General features: G+C 44.5%; 1 long non-coding RNA gene across 1 annotated transcript; it reads left to right on the forward strand.

Moving 5' to 3' along the window:
- The first annotated feature begins 4,433 nt into the window (after nt 1–4,433).
- Nucleotides 4,434–14,194, forward strand: LOC125610970. The gene is made up of 3 exons (XR_007341078.1): nt 4,434–6,118; nt 12,005–12,110; nt 13,160–14,194. It is a non-coding gene; the product is annotated as an uncharacterized LOC125610970 (long non-coding RNA).
- Nucleotides 14,195–19,089: the final 4,895 nt, after the last annotated feature.

The raw sequence follows: 19,089 nt of genomic DNA on the forward strand, positions 1-19,089 counted from the left end.
TACAATCTCTCTCTCTGCTAGTTCCTGAGGGTTTCAGGTTAGCAGAGCCAAAAGCTCACTTGATGTATTAGGTACAATCAAATGCTCTTTCCTCCCTGGTGCCCCTATTCTCACGTCCAGGTTGAGACTGCTCCCCAGGATCAACTATACAATTTACAGGGCTAGATACACAATGAAATATCAGGAGCAATTCAAAAATTGAATTACAAGACAGAACCATAGGCCATTAAGCAAATGTGGCCTCCTCTGAGCATGAGGCCCATTGTGATGTCAGGCCTCCTGCCCAGGAAGCTGCCCTTCTGCCCACAGAAAGGTAACTCAGCCAGTGCCTATGCATGTGTTAGAGGAACCACCAGCAGAGTCCACTCCCGGGTACAGAGGGCCCCTCCGTTGATCACTCGGCTAGCCTCCAGGGTGCCAACTACTTCCAGACCTCCTCTGAGGCAGTGGTTAAGCCAGTAAGGGCCAGCCCCAGGAAGCAATCGGGGTTGCCTCCTGCCAGGCAACTCCAGGTGCCCAATGACAAGGGTGGGTGCCACGGTGACTGGGAACCATTCTGCAATCCCAGCACCCCGCCTGCTGGGCTTTTGCTCGCAACCATTTAGAAAACATTTCTGTGAGCCCCCCAAGGTGCTTAAAATGCAGTCCAGACAAGGCTGTGGGTTTGAGCGATCACAGCTGTATTTAAAGATTGCGTAAGAGAATCACAGCAGCTTTTCTACAGAGGCCAGGAGACCTGCCCGGGGCTCAGGACCGCACGGAAACACTCGTGCAGGCTCCATGAAGGTAAGAGAATTGCCCTAAAGCCTCGAGAGCTGCAGGGCTCTGGGATGCGTACACGCAAGGCTGCTCATCACGTGCAGACATTTGGCCAACAGGCCTTCGTTTGAAGTCCTGGCAGAGATGGGGCAAGCTCTCTGCTGGAGAACATGTGGCTGTCAGTGGGAGGAGGGTGGAATGGAGGCCTGTCACTCCTCCCCCAAGGTGAAGCTGCTCCTTTGTTTTCCCTATAGAAATGCTGCTAACTCAAAAGCTCTGAAGGCTGCTCTACTCTTTATTGTCTTCACAAAACTCAGGACAGTGCTTAAAGCCATGGAGAAAAGGGCCTAGTTTGTATGCTTCTTGTTGCCCTTGAATGAGATAAGAAGGAGGATGATTTGGGTAACGGTGGGCATGGTCTAAATCAGTGGTTCTCAAAGTTCGGTCCCCAGACCAGCATTATCAGTGAGCTGCAAACTCTTAGAAATGCAGATGCTAGAACTTGCTCCTTACTGCAACATGATACCCAGTGACCAACCTCTCTTCTGCCCTCCTCAGCCTCCAGTAACCACAACTGTATGCTCAAGTTCAATGAGATCAACTTTTTGGATGCCATATGTGAGTTCTGGCTTATTTCACTTGACATAATGTCCTCCAGGTTCATCCATGCTGCAAATAACAGGATTTCATCCTGAGGGTGACTACAGTTGACAATAAAATAGCAAAATGTTTCAAAATAGCTCAAAGAGAGGATTTTGAATGTTCTCACCAGGAAGAAATGATAAATGTTTCAGGGGATGAATATGCTAATTACCCTCATCTGATTATTACACAATGTACACATGTATCAAAACATCACATTGTATTCTATAAATATGAACAATCATGTGTATCAATTTTTTAAAAAATGAAATACAGATTCTAGATGTCTCTAAATCTATGAAGCAAAAACCCTGAGGACCAAGATCAGTAATCTGTTTTGACAATTGCTCTTGGTGATTCTGATGCACCCCTGGTCAAAAATAGACCTTCATTGCCTTCATGTTAGTTTGCTAGGGATGTCACAATGGAATGCAGCAGACTGGTGGCTTATACAACAGAAATTGTCTTTCTCATGGTTCTGAAGCTCAAGGTGCTACAATTGTTGCTTTCTAGGGAGGTCTCTGTCCTTGGCTTGCAGATAGCTGCCTTCTTATTGTGTCCTTGTGGGGCCTTCCTGGATGCCATAGCACCCTGGTGTGGCTTCCTCTTCTGTTGTGGACACCAATCATGTTAGATTAGGGCTCCACACTTGTGGCCCATGTTGTCTGAATCCCCCTCCTTAACAAACCTGTCTCCAAATAGAGTCACGCTGAGTGTTAGAGCTTCGATATATGAGTTGGGAGGGACCCAAGTAGTCCATAACCGTCCACTCTCATATCACTAGTTTTCAACATTATACTTTTTTAAGGACTAGAATAACACACAGCCGTAGATCTGGCAAACTTCCATTTGCTGGGTACTGTGCTAAGTGCTTTGCATGAGTATCCATTACTATCCCTACTTGGCCATTTGGGAAATAGGCTTGGGGTTGAGTTATTTGCCAAACCTCACAAATGATGGCAAAACCAGGCTCTAAACACCAGAAGTCTGGCTCCAAAGTATGAGCTCTTAACCCCTAGACAGGTAGTAGACGCAGGTCTCTATCACCATTCTTATGTGTTGCTGTTGTTGTTATCAGCATATTATGCATATTTTTATTCTTTTATATAGCTGTATAATATTACATTTGTGGATATGCCTTCATGTAATCAAACATTCCTCTAATGTTAGAAATCTAGGGTTTTTCCTAGGCTTTAGTTTTTGTTTTGTATATATTTAATATACTATATGATGTTTTGATATACATAGTAAAATGTTTACTACTCCAAGCAAATTAGCATATGCATCATCTTATATGGTTACCCGTGTGTGTGTGTGTGTGTGTGTGTGTGTGTGTATGTTAAAAGAACCTAAAATCTCTCCTTAACAAATTTCTGATATGCAATTCAATAGTACTAACTCTAATACTGTGTTGGTCAGCTTTCCATCGCTGTGACACAATACCTGAGAGAGTCAATTTAGAAGAGGAAATGTTTATTTTGGCTCACAGTTTGACTGTGACGGTTGCAGCCCATGGTCAGTCAGTTGGTGCCTTTGTCTTGGGGCCTGTGGCCGGCAGAGCATTATGGCAAGGAGCGCATGGTACAGCAAAGCTAATTGCCTCATGGGAACCAGTAAACAGAGAAGCATTTGGGTCCCAATATTCCCTTCAAGTGCATTCCTCTAAGTGCCCAGTGAACCCCACTTTCTAAAAGTTCCACCATCTGTCAACAGTGCCATGGGCAGGTAATAAATGAAACTTCAGGGGATATTCTAGACAAATTTTACAGTCTTCCTACAGTACATTAGACTTCTAGAGACTTCTCCTACATAACTGCAACTTTGTACACTTTGACCTTCTTCTCTTCTCCTCTCCCCCAAGTCCCTGGTAATCACCATTCCATTCTGGGTTTTTGGGGATTTTTTTTTTTTTGGGGGGGGGGGGTTCAACTTCTGTTTATTTCAGATTTCACATGTAAGGACATACAGTGTTTTTCTTTCTGAATCTAACTTGTTTTCACTTAGCATAATATCCTCCAGGTTCATCCATATCACAAATGGCAGGATCTCTCTCTTTTTTTAAAAAAGCTGAGTAGTATTCCATTGTTTACATATGCCACAATTTCTTAATCCTTTCACTCATCAATGGACACTTAGGTTGATTCCATATCTTAGCTATTGTAAATAATATTGCAATGAACATGGGGTACAGATGTTTCCATGAGGTACAGATTTCATTTACTTTGGGTATATTCCCAGAACAATGATTCATATAATATATGGTTCATATAATATATCTCTACTTATTTTTAATTTTTTAAAGATAATTTTTTAAAGATTTTTAAAGATAATTTATATGGTTACCAACTACACAAGGGTTCGCCTTTTTCTCACACCTTTACCAACACTATCTCTTGTTCTTTTTTTTTTGGTGCTGAAGATTGAACCCAGGGCTATTTGAATGCTAGGCAAGAGTTCTATCACTGAGCTGCACTCCCAGACTATCTCTTGTGTTTTTGATAAGAGCCATCCTAACAGGTGTGAGGTGACATCTCACTGTGTTTTTAATTTATACTTTGTGATAAGTGAGGTTGAGTGCATTTTCATATGTCTACTGGCCATTTTTATGTCCTCTTTGGGGAAATTTCTATATTAGTTCTTTATCCATTTTTAATTGAATCATTTGGTTTTTTGCCATTAAGTTGTGTTGAGCTCCTTATGTGTTTTGAATATTAACCCTTTATCAGATATAATGTTTGCAAATATTTTCTCCTAGTTTGTAATCCGCTTTTCATTTGGTTTGATATTTCCTTTGTTATGTAGAAGCTTTTAGTCTGACGTAATCCAACTTGTTTATATTTGCTTTTGTTGTCTGAGCTTTTACTGAAAGCCAAAAAATTATTAAGACCAATATCATTCAACTTTTCCCAGATGTTTTCCTATAGGCTGTGTAGTAGAAAAAAATTTGCTAGTTCTACATTAGCTACTTGTCCTTTTTGAGAACTAGAAGAAAATAAAACTCAAATTAAGCTTAATAACACAGAATCTGCCAGCTGTATTCCAACTGCTTAATTAAATGGGACTCAATCACAAGGTAGTCATGTTTATTTTATCCACAGCATGGATAGAACATAAGAGAGGAACTCTCCTTGGCTCTTCTGCTTTCTGAAACAAGAAGGGAAAAGACAACACCAGTGAATTTTCCAAAACAATACCTTTTTTGGGGGGCGGGGAGCAAAAGAGAAACTAGTTGCAAAGGATCTAGAGTAGGAAATTCCCTGCACAACAGTTAAAACATGGCAATTTCAAGAGAGACATAAAGAAAGGTGGAGTCAGACTGCTTCCTAGGTTTAAGAATCCAGCGTCACAGATTGTCAAGGATTATGTCTTATGCCTCAGCTCCAGCAAATCCAGTAACGAGGTATACTAGAGGAGAAAGACCTGAGTTTCCTCCAAAACAGATTGCTACATCCCTCCCATTGTGAATCCCTAAAATAACTCTGCTGTGCCTTAATGAGACATGGTTGGGATGGAGGATGCTCACAGTAACGATATTGTTTCACATGTACCTGTAGCACTTCAGCAACTATGTCCAAAACAACCCAGATACAGAACCACAATTTGGTTCTGTATCTGGGTTGTTTGGTGTGATACAGTTCCAAATAGGACTTAATTGAAATATAGAACCATCTCCTTCTTTATAATGGCAGCTCCCATTTATTAACAACTTACTGTGTGTGTGAGCCATTATCCTAACTGAACAGTAAAGGGAATGGGAACACACACCAGTTACTGCATAGCTTGTTTGTTCCCAGTTATACTGTTGGTAACTGAAGGCACCAGAATTCCTACTAGGCCATCTGTGCTAGAGCCAGGGCTTTTACCCAGAGTTGCACCTCCTCTCAAATGCAAACTGAAAAGAAATTTGGTACTTACAGAAGTGTGTCAAACACTTCTACTTTAACCAATAACAGAAACCAGGATCTGAAAGGAGCCACAGAAGTTCACCTGGTTTGGCCCCTTGGCCACAAATCCAGAGACGGTGTCACCACCAGTAGACGAAATGGCCAAGGTTCTTAGGAAAAACAAAACAAAACCTGACCAAGTTTATTCAACCAATAAATGGTGGCTAAATCAACAAGCATGTATTAAGTGTGTGTTCATTTTACTGAGTCTTGTGGATCATAAATCAGAGGAAATTCCAGGAGCTTTGTGGGGCCTCCTCACTGGGGTCTGTTTGGACCACCCCAAGGCCAGGATCGCCATTCTGTGGGAGCCTGGCTCTTACCCACAGGACTCCCAGGGCCTGGCACATAGTTTCTTTGCTGGTGGTTGTGCTGGCCTGGGCCCATGGGTAGCTGGGAGGCCTCTCTGTACACATACCCACCCCTTTCCATGGCTCCTTGCAGCTGAGAACAGGGCTGCTGCCAACATCTAATGGAATACCCACCCCCAGAAAGTAGGGCTGTAGGCAGTGGCCCTTGTGGGCATGGCTGGGTTATGGGACATCTACAAAGAGGAGCCAGGACAGACACAACCTTGGAACCAAAGAACCATCTCTTGGTGGGAGACCATCTCTTGCTGCTGTTTGGCATGAAGTGAAAGGTCTGATGAGGACACCAATGTGTACTTGAAGTGACCTACTGGAGAAACAAACCTCTGCTCCCTGGAACCAGACTGGCATCCCTCCTAAAACGTCTAACGGCACATGTGGTCTCAACTAGCAGTGCTGGGAAAGGTGAGTGCCTGGGACACAGGGGGTAATGACTCACGCATGTCCTGCAGGCCCTGAGGAGGGGAGCTGGTGATGTGTCATATGCTAGGGGATTTTGTATGAGAGAGCCTCTTAAAAGGGTGAGGTGACCCCAAGAGAGAACCACCCAGAAATCAGAGACCTGGGGTAGGAGGCAATCTTAGCTAGTTGAAAGAGGCCCCTCCTCAATGGACATTCAGATGGGAAATCTTCAGTGCTGAGGGTTCCAAAGAGCCCAGGGGCCAAGCCAACCTTGGGGCACACAAAAACAGAGAAGGCCCTAATGCTGACTTTACCCATTTTCTCTTATTCCTCCAAACTCCCCACTACCAACACCCAGTCCTGACCCCGAGAACAAAACTGGACCTTCCAGTAGTGGAGGCAGTGAGGAAGGGAGAATAGATGACCAGGTCCTTTCTACAGAGGCAGGTCAGAGCTGAGGGGACAGAAAACATTCTCACTGGATAATTTTAGGGTTTTAATATGGGACAGGACTGGACTTGTAATATTTGAAAATGACCAAGCATCCATAAAATCTGAGATTTTACTCAATGGGCGCTGAAGATGAATTCAAGTCCTCAGAGTTTTTGATGGGTAAGAACTGGAAAGGCAAACATTGCTTTCTGGTTAGAATTTTTGATGTTTATTTCACTCAATCATATATAAACATCTCTCTCTCTCTCTCTCTCTCTCTCTCTCTCTCTCACACACACACACACACACACACACACACAAGCACACACACCTCTCTTTCCAAATATTTCAAAAGTACGAGGAAGTCCAAATAGGCAGGTTGGTGCTGGGTGGTTCAAAGATGAGGTGGTGTTACAATAGTTGCAGGAGCGTCAGGTCCACCCAGATTGAAGATTGGAAGTAACCAATGCCAAGGTTATTTCTTGGGTCCTTTGTGAAGAGATCCTGGCCAAATGACGTCAAGAAGGTAACAAGAGCACAGAGGATGGGGGATGGTGTGTTCAGGCAGAAAACTCCGTGTGGTCGATTCAGGGCCCAGTGCTATTTTGTAGCAGGTGATCAGGTAATTCCATTTCTTCTAGTGGACATTTTGTGGGCTGTCTCACATTGTCCCTGGAACCATTAGGACATACAGGTGGCATTTTCAAGTAGTAAGCATTTCCATCACCTAAGTGAATTTATGAGTAGGGAAAATCATGAAATAATACTCATAAAATACAATCAAGTTGCCCTCTCTTAAAAGACTCCATCCTTCACAGAAGAGAGATTTTGTGTAGTCACAGACAACTTATTTTCTACTAGAGCCTGTTTCTAATAGAATCATGTGTTCACTTTTTGTCACTGTGACCAAAATTCCTGACCAGAACAACTTAGAGGAGGAAAAGTTTATTTTGGCTCACGGTTCCAGACCCTTGGTCAATGGTCAGCTGACTGCATTGTTCTGGGCCCCAGGTGGGGAGAATGTCATGGCAGCAGAGAATGGTGAAGGAGAACCACTCACCTCATGGTGGCCAGGAAGCAGAGAGAGAGGGAAGGGGCCACAGGGAAGCTGCACCCTTCTAGGGCATGTACCCAGTAACCCCCTCGTCCAGATATGCCCCTCCTGCCTACAGTTACCACCCAGTCAGTCCATTCAAACTAAGATGGTCTGATTAGGTTACAGCTCTCAAGATCCAATCATTTCACCTCCAAATATTCCTACATCAATACAGGAGCTTTTTGGGGATACCTCATATCCAGACCATAATAAATCTCTAATTCAAGATGGTAGACATGTTTAATGAAGCAGAATCAATGTCATTTTCTATAGATTAACATACTCATACTGGAGTATGGGTTGTCCTTTGCTTGACTTGGGGGTTTCTTTGGAGGATTTTTGGTAGTCAGCTGTAAAAATATGCTATATATTTTAAGCACCAAAAATTTTTAGAGTGCACACACAGTCCTAGAAAAAAGAAAAAAACTATGATCTTAAACACTGTCTCAAACTTTGTAATGATACTAAACCTTATGTATCATTAACACTCAAAGACCCCCAAATACAGAGTGTTAAATAAGATGGGAGTTTTCTTCTCTCTTATATAAAAGTCCAGAGTGAAGCAGGTGGTCTTGTGCTGGCAGTTGGCTCAAATCCATGGCTCTTCCAAACATCTAAGTTTGGGCTCCCTACACGCCTCAGCATGTGGCTTCACTTTTGAGTTCAAGAATGCAGCTCCGAATGCCACTGATACCATTGCCCGGTGGCTAGAAGATGACCCAGATGTTGCACACATCATACTGCCTTAGCCCCAGTGTGGCCACAAGTCTGCATCCAGCTGCAAACAAGGCTGGGAAATATGGTCTCTCACTAGACACCCATGTGCCCAGCTGGGACCCAGGGATTATATTTCTAAGTGAAAAACGAGAGATTGAATATGGAGAGTGACAGGGTGGGGTTGACAGGAGTCTTCTCTGTGCCTCAGCAATTGCTGAATGAAAAGATAATTTCATTGGACATTTATTGACTGCTTCCTGTGTGCCAATGTTCTAGTTTACCCTAATTTTCCAGGAAAAAAGGCCTTGTGAGTGTAAAACATTTAAAAGGAAAATCCTAACCTATCTATAAGTAAACCAAATTCACAAGTAGGATCATTGCTTATGTATTTTTTTGCAGGAAATTATGCCAGAGGCAAAGTCTTCTCTTTTCACTGGGTGTCAACAGAGTTAAAATGTTTTGATCCCCCACAGGTGATATGGCCCTGCTGAGCTCGTGGGGGTGTACAGACCTGGTGCCATATTCACTAGGTGCTTGGAACCAGACCATTTTGTTCTGGCAGGAAAATTAATGCCAGGATTGCAAGTGGTTGTCACAAGGGCTTTGCTGTGTGTCACTCTCTCCTCATTCTCCTATTGCCCAAAACAAACACTCTAACGTTGTCCTACGGAGAGAGATCTAGGCTAGGAGGCAGGAGCTGGAGGTGATAGTGCCTCCGCTCCTTAACAGTTGTGTGACCTAAGGAAACAACAGGACCTAGGTTTCTGGTCCATTCATTCTTCTGGCAAGCATGAATTGTCACCTGCACAGCAGGCTCAGTGCTCTGTCCCTGAAGGTGTTCTCCACGTCCTAACTTCTTGGATCTTCACAATGCCGTGGGTAACCTGGCCTCAAGAGACAACACAGACTCGGCTATACCCACGTCACATATGTGACGAAAACACACATTGAGGACATTGGTGTTTGTGGCAGAAACTGCTGATTATCTCCCAGTATCCATTCTTCTGTTTTTGCTATTGTAATCGAATCCCTGATTGTGAGTTGGACATGAGGCTGCCCCTTCAATTCTCTCTGATAGCAACTAAGTATGGTCATGCAACTAAGTTCCGGCCCGTGGACTGTGGAGAGAAGCTTCCAAGTCTTTTCTGAAAATTAAGAAGAGTTGTGTCCTCCCATTCATTTTCCCTGTTTCTGCCGGCTGGGATGTGTGCATGGTGGCGAGTCATCTTGGACCTGTGGAGGAGAGTGACACCCAAAGATGGCAGAGAAACAAGATGAAGAAGCCTGGTACATACCCAGCGTTACTATTCTATTCCTCTGTAGTAACTCATCCCCGACTGTAGTGGCTTCAATATTCCTGATCTCACAAATTCTCCTGGTCAGGAACCAGGTGGTTCTGCTGGTCTCTGAATCAGGGTCTCTCATGAGACCACAGTCAGGGGATTGACCCCAACTCCTGCATCTCAGCATTCAGTTGGGGGAGGATCTATTTCCCAGCTCCTTCACAGGGCTGTTGGCAATCCCAGATGGCTGTTGACCAGGGACATCTGTTCTTGGCTAAGTGATCCTCTCCACAGGGCAGGTGATTCCATGGCAAGTGGCTTTCCACTGAAGGATCAAGAAAATGAGTGGGAACAAGACAGAGCAAGGGAGAGACAGGAGGATGGAAGCCAGTCTTTTCATAGCCCAATCTCAGAACAGACATCTCATCACTTACACCTGTGCTATTTGTTAGAAGAGCGTTATTGGTCTTACCCACAGGCCAGGTCATGATGCAAGGCCATGAGTTCCAGGAGGAGAGGATCCTGGGAGCCACTGGAGAGCCATCTGCTGTACATCCTGCCACCGAGGAGTGGCTTCTTGTAGCTGGTCTGCTGAAGCTACAGCATGATGTGAAAGTGAAATAAATAATGAACCGTCTTCTTTAAAGACGGGGTCTGCATCTGAGCAGCCAATGTGTTCCAATCAATTTGACTCTTCTATGGAACATTTCCCCAACTTGTGAGGACCCTAGAGCAGGTGTTTTCTGGAAGATCTGCCCAGCTATATCCCTTTCATCTTCCACTCTGCCTCACCTCCCCTTTTTGGAGATTCCCATGATCATTTTTATAACTACTTGCCTCCAACTAATTGAAGAAAGGGTCAACAGACAAGCCAAGGTAGGCTAAATCCTCCCTGTGGGCATTTGGAGTTAGGATCCAGAAACCCCTATGAGTGTCCCTTGAGAACTGGACTCCAGGTGAAGCTAGGACTGATTGGATCTGCTTGTGGGAAAGCAAGGAAACCTGTTTGCAGAGAGAGAAGGAAGAGGCGAATGTCAGAGAGTAGGCTTCCAAATGGACTCAGTTCCTGGCTTCCTGTTCTGGGACTTGCTGGAGCCCATTTTAGCCCCCATCCTCAGCTGTGTGAGATATCTCTGCTCCATTCCAGAAATGTCCTTTTTGCTCCTCTCCACACCTTAATAAAGACTCAACCAGCTTGAAAGTAAAGAGTCTCTGACTAATAAACCACTTTGCTTTGTTGAGTCCCACACCCAACGCCATTGCAGCTCATGGCATCCTGGTATCTGCAACACCTCTACCAGGAAAAATAATAAATTCTTGCCTAAAAGCACATGTGATGGGTCATCTTAGCTCACCCAGGAAAGAATCGTGCAAGGAAAAACATTGCATTGATATATGTCTGTATGTCTGTGAGGTGAGTCATTGCTTTGTTGGAGGTCAACAGGAGATGTCTTCGTGCAAATAGGTGACAAAGAATCAAAGGAGTCATCTTTTCTTGCTTCAGCTCCCTGTTCACTCACATGCTGCTTATCTAGACTGTGTGTCCTTGTGTGAAGTTGTAGAAAGAGCCCCCCAATCTCTGAGCAGTCCCCAGCCGGTTCCCTGGAGCAGCTTTGCTCTTGCTCCTTTTGAATTCCCTGATGGCACTTGAAGAAGCAGTCTGGGCTCTGGGAGAGCATCTCTCTCCACACATTCCCTCTGTGTGCTACTTTCTGGATTGTTTACTCTGGAATCCAGGCCAGGGTGCTGGGGATGGGCTGTATTTCTTTGGTGGAATTCTGCACTCCACTTCCCAAGTCACACTCTGCATTCTTTCGATGCCTCTTCCAAACTGGTGGTTGGTTTTGCAGCAAAGCTATTGGCTGCACAAGCCCAGGAAGAGTCTGTCCTCAACCTTGTCCTAACAGTTGACCCTCTAGTGTGGAAGGGGCCAAAGTAGGATATAGTAAACAGGAAGACGGCAGGCTTGGCCTAGCCTGGCCTGGCCTGGAGAGCAGGAAACATCAGCCACCATGCTCAACCCTGCCCCGGATCAAAACCTTCTGGGGTACAGCACCTCCCAGGCTGGTCCAAGGAGTGTTCTCAGCAGCTTGGGATTGTCAATACAGCAGGACAAATTTGTCCTAAGACACCAACTCAGGAATTTTTATGGTTTCTGAGCCTGGTGTGATAGATGGATAGACAGATGGAGGAGAAGAGGACAAGCAAAAGTTAGAAAGGAAAGAATGGTTGAGTGATGGATGGGTCCACTTTTTTCTAAACAGCTACTTGCCCCCATGCTACCTCAGATCCCCAAACCTTCCTGTCTGGGCTGTGTTTTTCCATTGGTATAATTTCTAACATGCTATACTTCACTTTCAGAGTTAACCTGTATTAGCTTTACGTGACTGTGACCAAAAACCCAAGAAGATCAACTTAGAAGAGGAAAAGTTTGTATTGGCTCATGGTTTCAGAGGTTCAGTCCATGGTAAGTCCATTCCATTCCTCTGGGCCCAAGGTGAGACAAAATATCATGGCAGAAGGACATGGTGGAGGAGCCCTGCTCTGCTTGTGGTGGCCAGGAAGGAGAGTGAGAGAGATAGCTGGAGGGGCAACTGGGAAGAAGAACCTTCCAGAACACACACCCAGTAACCTACCTCCTCCAACCACACCCCACTTGCCTACAGTTACCATCCAGTCAGTCCATTCAAACCAGGATGAACTGATTAGGTTACAGTTCTCACAATCCAATCATTTCACCTCCCGGTATTCCTGAATCAACACAGGAGCTGGGGATGGGTTGTATTTCTTTGGGGAATAAATCATACCTGAACCCTAACACAAATCATGGTAGAATTCAAGCTCTGTGAAGGCAGGAGGCTTTGCTCACTAATGGATCTCAGAGTCTAACAGTGCCTGGCACATAGCAGGTGTCCAGCAAGTATTTGCTGGACAAATGAATGGATGAATGGGTGGATTTCCCTAGTGATGTTTTGCATGATTTTCTTAGTAAATTTCTTTCTCCATTTTCCTGCTGCTCTTCAAACTGAGAATGTCCTCTCTTAACCCTACCAGTCAACCCCACTCATCTTTCAAGTGCCAACACCAATGCCACTTTCGCCGTACAGCTGTGCCATTAAAAGCCAGGCTCTTGCAATCTGTATATGGGGTAAAAATGGGAGTTCATAACCCACTTGAATCAAAGTGTGAAATATGATATATCAAGAACTATGTAATGTTTTGAACAACCAACAATAAAAAATTAAAAAAAAAAAAAAAGCCAGGCTCCCAGAATGCAGATCCCTCCTCTACTGCTTCTGAGGCTCCCTGGTGGCCAGGTGGAAGCTCTTGACTGCATGCTCAGTCTCCTTACCTAGTGGGTTCACTGTCAAGATGAAATAACATAACGTCCAGGACATGCTGAATTCACATATGCCCCCTGGTATTCCCCAGTTGAGTGCCTTCTCTCCCTTGTTTAAGCATCTTTTTTCATTGCGACTCTCTGAAGAACTCCTCTTGTTTTCTCTTGTGTTCTAGCTGTTCTTGCACATGTGGTATTTTCCTTCACAGAAGCTTCTCCTGACACAGAGCTTTGCAAATGCAGACTTTGGAATCATGTGCCAGACTTGAACAGAAACATTGTAGCACAGGAGCAAACATTGCTGAGATGGTTTGGGGAGAGGTTCCTATTCTGAGGATGGGTTGGGCACTTTGGGAGGGCTTGAAGGACAGGACAGGGTGGTGCAGAAACACAATGAAAAACAAAACAAAGCAAAACTGTGCAACATAGCATTTCATATCATGAGCTGCAACTTCATAAGTTTTCCGACCAGAGACCAGGAGTAGAACAGCCCTCCCCTGTGAAGCAGAAGCCCCCATTTGAAGGGAGCAAGAGGCAGTCCCAAGCAGAAGGCCACAAAGGGTTGGTATCTGAAGAAAAGGACCTGCCCCTTTCTGTGACAAGGATCCTCTGGAAAGGCATTTGTGATAAACACGGCTGTGTTTCTGCAATCTGGCTTTTATCCCTTCAAAGGTTCCTGAGCTAGAGGCAATTAACAGAGCTGGGGAAGCCAAGAAAGTGCACTGTGAATACAAACAGGTTGACAGGACATTTATACAGCAGCATTGAGCAGAGTCCCTGATCCCCAGGGTGGCGCAGGTCACTGGGAGAGTTTGAGACTGAGAGATGCCTTCTTTTGTCTTACCACTGGGATGAGTTTCCTCCACCAGGCATGAAGGATCCTGGCTGGGTTCCAGGAAAGACTGGAGGACTGGCTGGGATTGCAGAGTAGTGATGGACAAAGGAACCTCCACATTGCTCCCACCCAGGACCACCAAAGCTCCATTACAGGGAGCAGAAGTCACCGTCTCACTTTTCCCCCTCAACTTTACTAAGATGCAATGGACCATCTCCAGGCCCTGGTAACCACCATGTCTTCTTCCACGAGTTTGACTATTTTAGATCCCACATGTGCGAGAGATCATACAGAGTCTGTTTTTCTGCATCTGGCTTCATTCACTTAACATAATGTCCTCCATGTTTGTCATGTTGTCACAAATAGCAAGTCTTTAAACCTGAATAATATTCTAGTGTGTGTGCGTTATTTTTTTTTTCATCCATTCATCCATTTGTTTATCCATTCATTTGTCAACATTGAGGCTGTTTCCACATTTTGGCTTTTGTGAATTACGGGACAGTGAACATGGGACACAGGTTAATGATCAGGGAAAGGCACATCGAAACCCCAACAATATATTGCCTCTCACCTGTTGGAGCAAATATTGTCAGAAAGACAAAAGATAACCAGTGGGTGAGGATGCGGAGGGAAGGGAACCCTGCACACTGTTGGTGGGCATTTGAATCCATACGGGCTACATTTTGAAAAGCGGAATGAGCTGACCTGTGCTCACTGGATATACATGGTCAGGATTTGGGGACGATGGAGCTGATCCTCTATCTTCTCTCTCCCTGTGCACCAGCCAGGCTGGATCTTTGCCCTGGAAGAGGGTTATAAAGGTCTCAGAGAATACCATGTGTGTCCATGCCTCAGGGACAGGCTGACCCGAGATCCAGCAGGGGCTCTTCCATCTACTCACTGTCTTGACAAGGGACTGACTTCTCCAAGACTTTTTTCTCTTTCTGTGAAATGGAAATAAAGTGAATACGCCCTCACTGGGATTGTCTTTAGGAATAATAATGAAAGAAGCACAATCCTAGTGAAGGAGGGCCTCAGACCATTACTGAGACATGAATCCATGTTCTGGGGTGGAGGTGGAGGGGCCCCGTGTCAGAGAAAGGAAAGGAGTTTTGATCTTCCGAATCCAAGTGGAAGGAGTGTCTGGAATCCCCACACCAGGCTTCCCTGTTTGAAAAGAGAACGACAACTTGAGAGAGGATGGGTCTGTCCACTATGTTGACCATAGGGATGGTTTCAGAGTTGTATATGTGTATCAGAACGCATCAAAGGACGTATTTTAGGTGTGATTTATTGTGTTTTATCATATCTCAATAAAGCTGTTAATTAACTTCTAGAGCAGCAACAAAAATACCATAATAATAGTGACTTTCAGGCAGATGAGTACCTGGGCACGCAGGTGGGTAAAAACACCCTAGGAGACAACACTGTTCCCACGCGACTATTCCTCGAGCTTTCCCTTATACCCTCCTTTCTCTTCCCCTTCATCTGTCCAGATCCTTCATCTTGTAAGCCCCAGATCAAATCCCACCTCCTCTCAGAAGCCTCCGGAGATCACTCTGTCTCAGTGCAACAGCATCCCTACACACGGCCTGACCCCCGCACACCATCCTTTCTCAGATGAAGCCTTGTGACAACTCGTGTGCTCGTATTCCGTTACTTAAGTCGTGTAACTTGTCCTGTGTTTGTGACTATGGGAAGCTTTTGGAGAACAGGAGACATCTTTTGTGTCTTTGAGCACATAGCGCTTGATGACCATTTCCTGACAGATGATAAAATTCATAGTTGGAACCCCTAGGCTCGACTCGCATCCCCATAGGCTCTGAAGAATGACCCCCAATGCATTGGTGTCAAAATGAGCAGGCCATCTGCAGAGCCTTGACCATTCAGCATTATTTCCACGGGAGGATGTTGCTGAGCTGTATTCCTTGTATAAATCCACAATGGCTTTTCACTCACATCTGCAGGCTCTACGACTTGAAAAACCCAGATGCCTGGTTTGATGGCAGCAGACTTTAAAACATACATTCCCGCTCTTTCTACATGTGAACAGCATCCTTCTGGGTCCCAGCCAAATCTGGGCCCCGGATGCCGAGGGCTTGGGAACAGCTCCCCAGCCACCCCAGCAGCAGCCCTGATCCTGCTCCATTATCCTAAGCCTCTCCTTGTCTGTTTGCTTGTTTTCCGTTCTCCTGGAAGTCTAATGGCATCTGTATCACATCTCCCAGAAAACGAATGACATTTATAACCCCCTTCTGCTCCTGCAAATGGAGGGGTTATCTTAGGAGTCCTCCCATCCCTGCTCTGTGAGTTCAGGCAGCCTCCTAGCCCGGTACCCTTGGCATCAGCTCCAAGGCTGGTGCTTTGGCAGCCAGGGAGCCTCAGACCCCAGCCTCCACATGAGGCCACAGCTGAGAGTTAGCAGGACAGCTCTAAGTATCCTCTTCCTGTTCCAGAGGGCTGCTGGCAGGTTTCTGAAAACCTGCAGCTTATTTATGTCTGTAGTCCTGGGCTCCCTGCCACACTCGTTTCGGACAAAAGTAGCCCTGCTTGGTATTAGTATATAAGCTTAGTTTGGGCCGCTCCTCCCACCCCTGCCGCCATGAGAGTAAGAAGCTGGGCTGTGTCACGGCCAGCTCCGGCCAGGGAAGCAGTCACAGGGTTCGCCTTGGGAAGCAGCGAGGAGTGGTTTGTTTTTCTGGTGTCTAACGGAAGACAGAGAGCAGCTAAAAATACAGGAATATTTAGGAGGAAATGCTTTTCCCCCAAAACAATCTCTTGTGGTTTTGTGTTTCCCTGAAATAATAGTTCTTTGCTGGATGAATTGTTGACACTAGCAATTCCTAAGCTGGGTTCCATGGTTTCAACAGGTGTTTCTCCAAAAGCAAAAAAGTGTAGGTAGAGTGTTCCATGATCAAAATGGTCCAAGAAAGAAAGGTCTGGAGAACAGAGGCCCTAGGCCCAACTCTAGAGACTGGGGAGAGAGAACTTCAGAGTCTGACCTGATTCAGACCAGGCAGAGAGGAGCCGGGTTGCAGAGCAAAGAGACCATCAAATTAGAAAATAAAAATATCCAGGGAGAAAAGACTTGGAGTCTGGTGTCATGAATTTTTACTTGAATTCCATGAAAATGTCATCCTTTCTTATTGTCTTCAGGGGAAACATTGAAAGCAGCCTTCTCATCTGTCTCCTTCAAAGCCCATAATTGCCTGTGCAATAGGAATAATAATAATGACACACATTTCCATGCACACACACATGCTTCTTCCTTACTAGGAGAGCCTGATTTTTGTGTAGGTGTCCCTTCCAACACACCTTGTGGTAAGGAAAAAGGACCCCTCACCCTACCCAGTAGGTGGATACTGGTTAGTCTAAGCTAACCATAGTACAGTTGGCCCTCTATAGCCTTAGGTTCTACATTCATGGATACAAACAACTGCAAATCAAAAATATTCAGAAAAATATCACATCTGTACTGAACATATACAGACCTTTTTTTTTGCCATTTTCCCCTACACAAAACAATATAACAACTATTTATATAGTATTAGGTATTATTATTTTTACATTTTATTAGGTATTATTAGTGATCTAGAGATAATTTAAAATATATGTGTTTTATGTAAATACTATGTCATTTTATATAAGGGACTTCAGCATTCTTAGATTTGGGTATCCTCGGAATGTTCTGGAACCAATCCTCAACAGAAACCATGGATCATTTGGGCCTGGTCATGTCACTCAGTGCTAACAAACGGACCTGGAAAGAAATCCTTTCAGGGCTTCTGGAAAGGTTTTTCTCTGTAATAAATAGACATCGACACAGGGGAAGAAATGGGAAATGCCCAGTTCTTTCTTCAGTGTGGTTTTTCTTTTTCCTTTTTATAGGCGCATCATAATTATACCTAACAGCTGGATTTGTTGTTACACATTCATACATGCAACAATACAATAGGACAATTTCATTCCCCGTCCTGGGTGTGGTTTTTCTGCATGAAACTTTAGGAACTTCACAACCATTGTGCAAGTTGGCAGGGGGAGAGGGACATCTGAGTCCTTGATGACGGAGGTGAGTGGCCAAATTAACCCTGGAAGCACTCACTCCTCTCTGTCCTTTATTCAGTGACATGATCAACTCCATTTCTGCTTAGGTTGCTTTTAGTTAAGTCTTCAGTTCGGGACAGTCAGCTGTTTCATGGTGAAGAGTCTTGCCCTTGAGAGAACACATCTAACAACTTGATCCATGATGCACCCACCCCAGTCCTTGGCCAAACTCCTGGCTTAGCCCTTTCTGAGTATCCAGTTTGATGTTCAGGCTGCCCCTGAACAATGCCCTCCTGCACCTACCCACTGTTCTCTCCTTCGTATTTGTCTGTCCCCTGCCTACTGACTTCAGTCATACATTTACCATGGCACAGGAGTCTGACAGCTTTGGGTTTCATCCTGACTCTACACATTTGTTACAGTCTTTATAAAAATAATTTCACTTCTCTGAACTTATTTTCTCACCTGTACATCAGGAAAAATACCTCATCTCTATTTTAAAAATTAAAGTGAGGATAATGAAAAGAGCTTACCACCATGCCTGACATCCAGTAAGTGGTCTGTCAATCATAGTCTGAACAATGACAATAAATTATCTTCAATTAAAATTAATAATTACTTTGGTTGGACGCAGCGGCACATGCCTGTAATCCCAGTGGCTCGGGAGGCTGAGGTAGGAGGATTGCACGTTCGAGACCAGCTTTAGCAACTTAGTGAGACCCTGTCTCAAAAGAAAAAAATAAAACGGACTGGGAATGTGGTTCCGTGGTTAAAGGCTCCTGAGTTCAATCCCTAGTACCAAAAGAAGAAAAGAAAATTAATAATTGCTTTGGATTGACTATGCTTCCCTAATTCAGATTGGTCATTTGAACAGTGTGTCGGGGGGGGGGGGCATTGCTATTACTTAATGAAGCCCTCAGTGAGGAATGGCAGTAATAATGCACTGCCTTATAATTTTATATTTTTCTAATTATTTTTGTTACTTTGTTTACTCCCCCCAAAGAATCCTTTTTTTTTATTGGTTGTTCAAAACATTACAGAGCTCATGACATATCATCTTTCATACATTTGATTCAAGTGGGTTATGAACTCCCATTTTTACCCCAAATACAAGTTGCAGAATGACATCGGTTACACATCCACGTTTTTACATAATGCCATATTAGTAACTGTTGGATTCTGCTACCTTTCCTATCCCTGTATCTTATACAAATCTGTAGGCTAAAT

The sequence above is a fragment of the Marmota marmota genome, unplaced genomic scaffold (genome assembly GCF_001458135.2).
Source record: "Marmota marmota marmota unplaced genomic scaffold, marMar, whole genome shotgun sequence".
In the NCBI taxonomy this organism is placed as follows: Eukaryota; Metazoa; Chordata; class Mammalia; order Rodentia; family Sciuridae; genus Marmota; species Marmota marmota.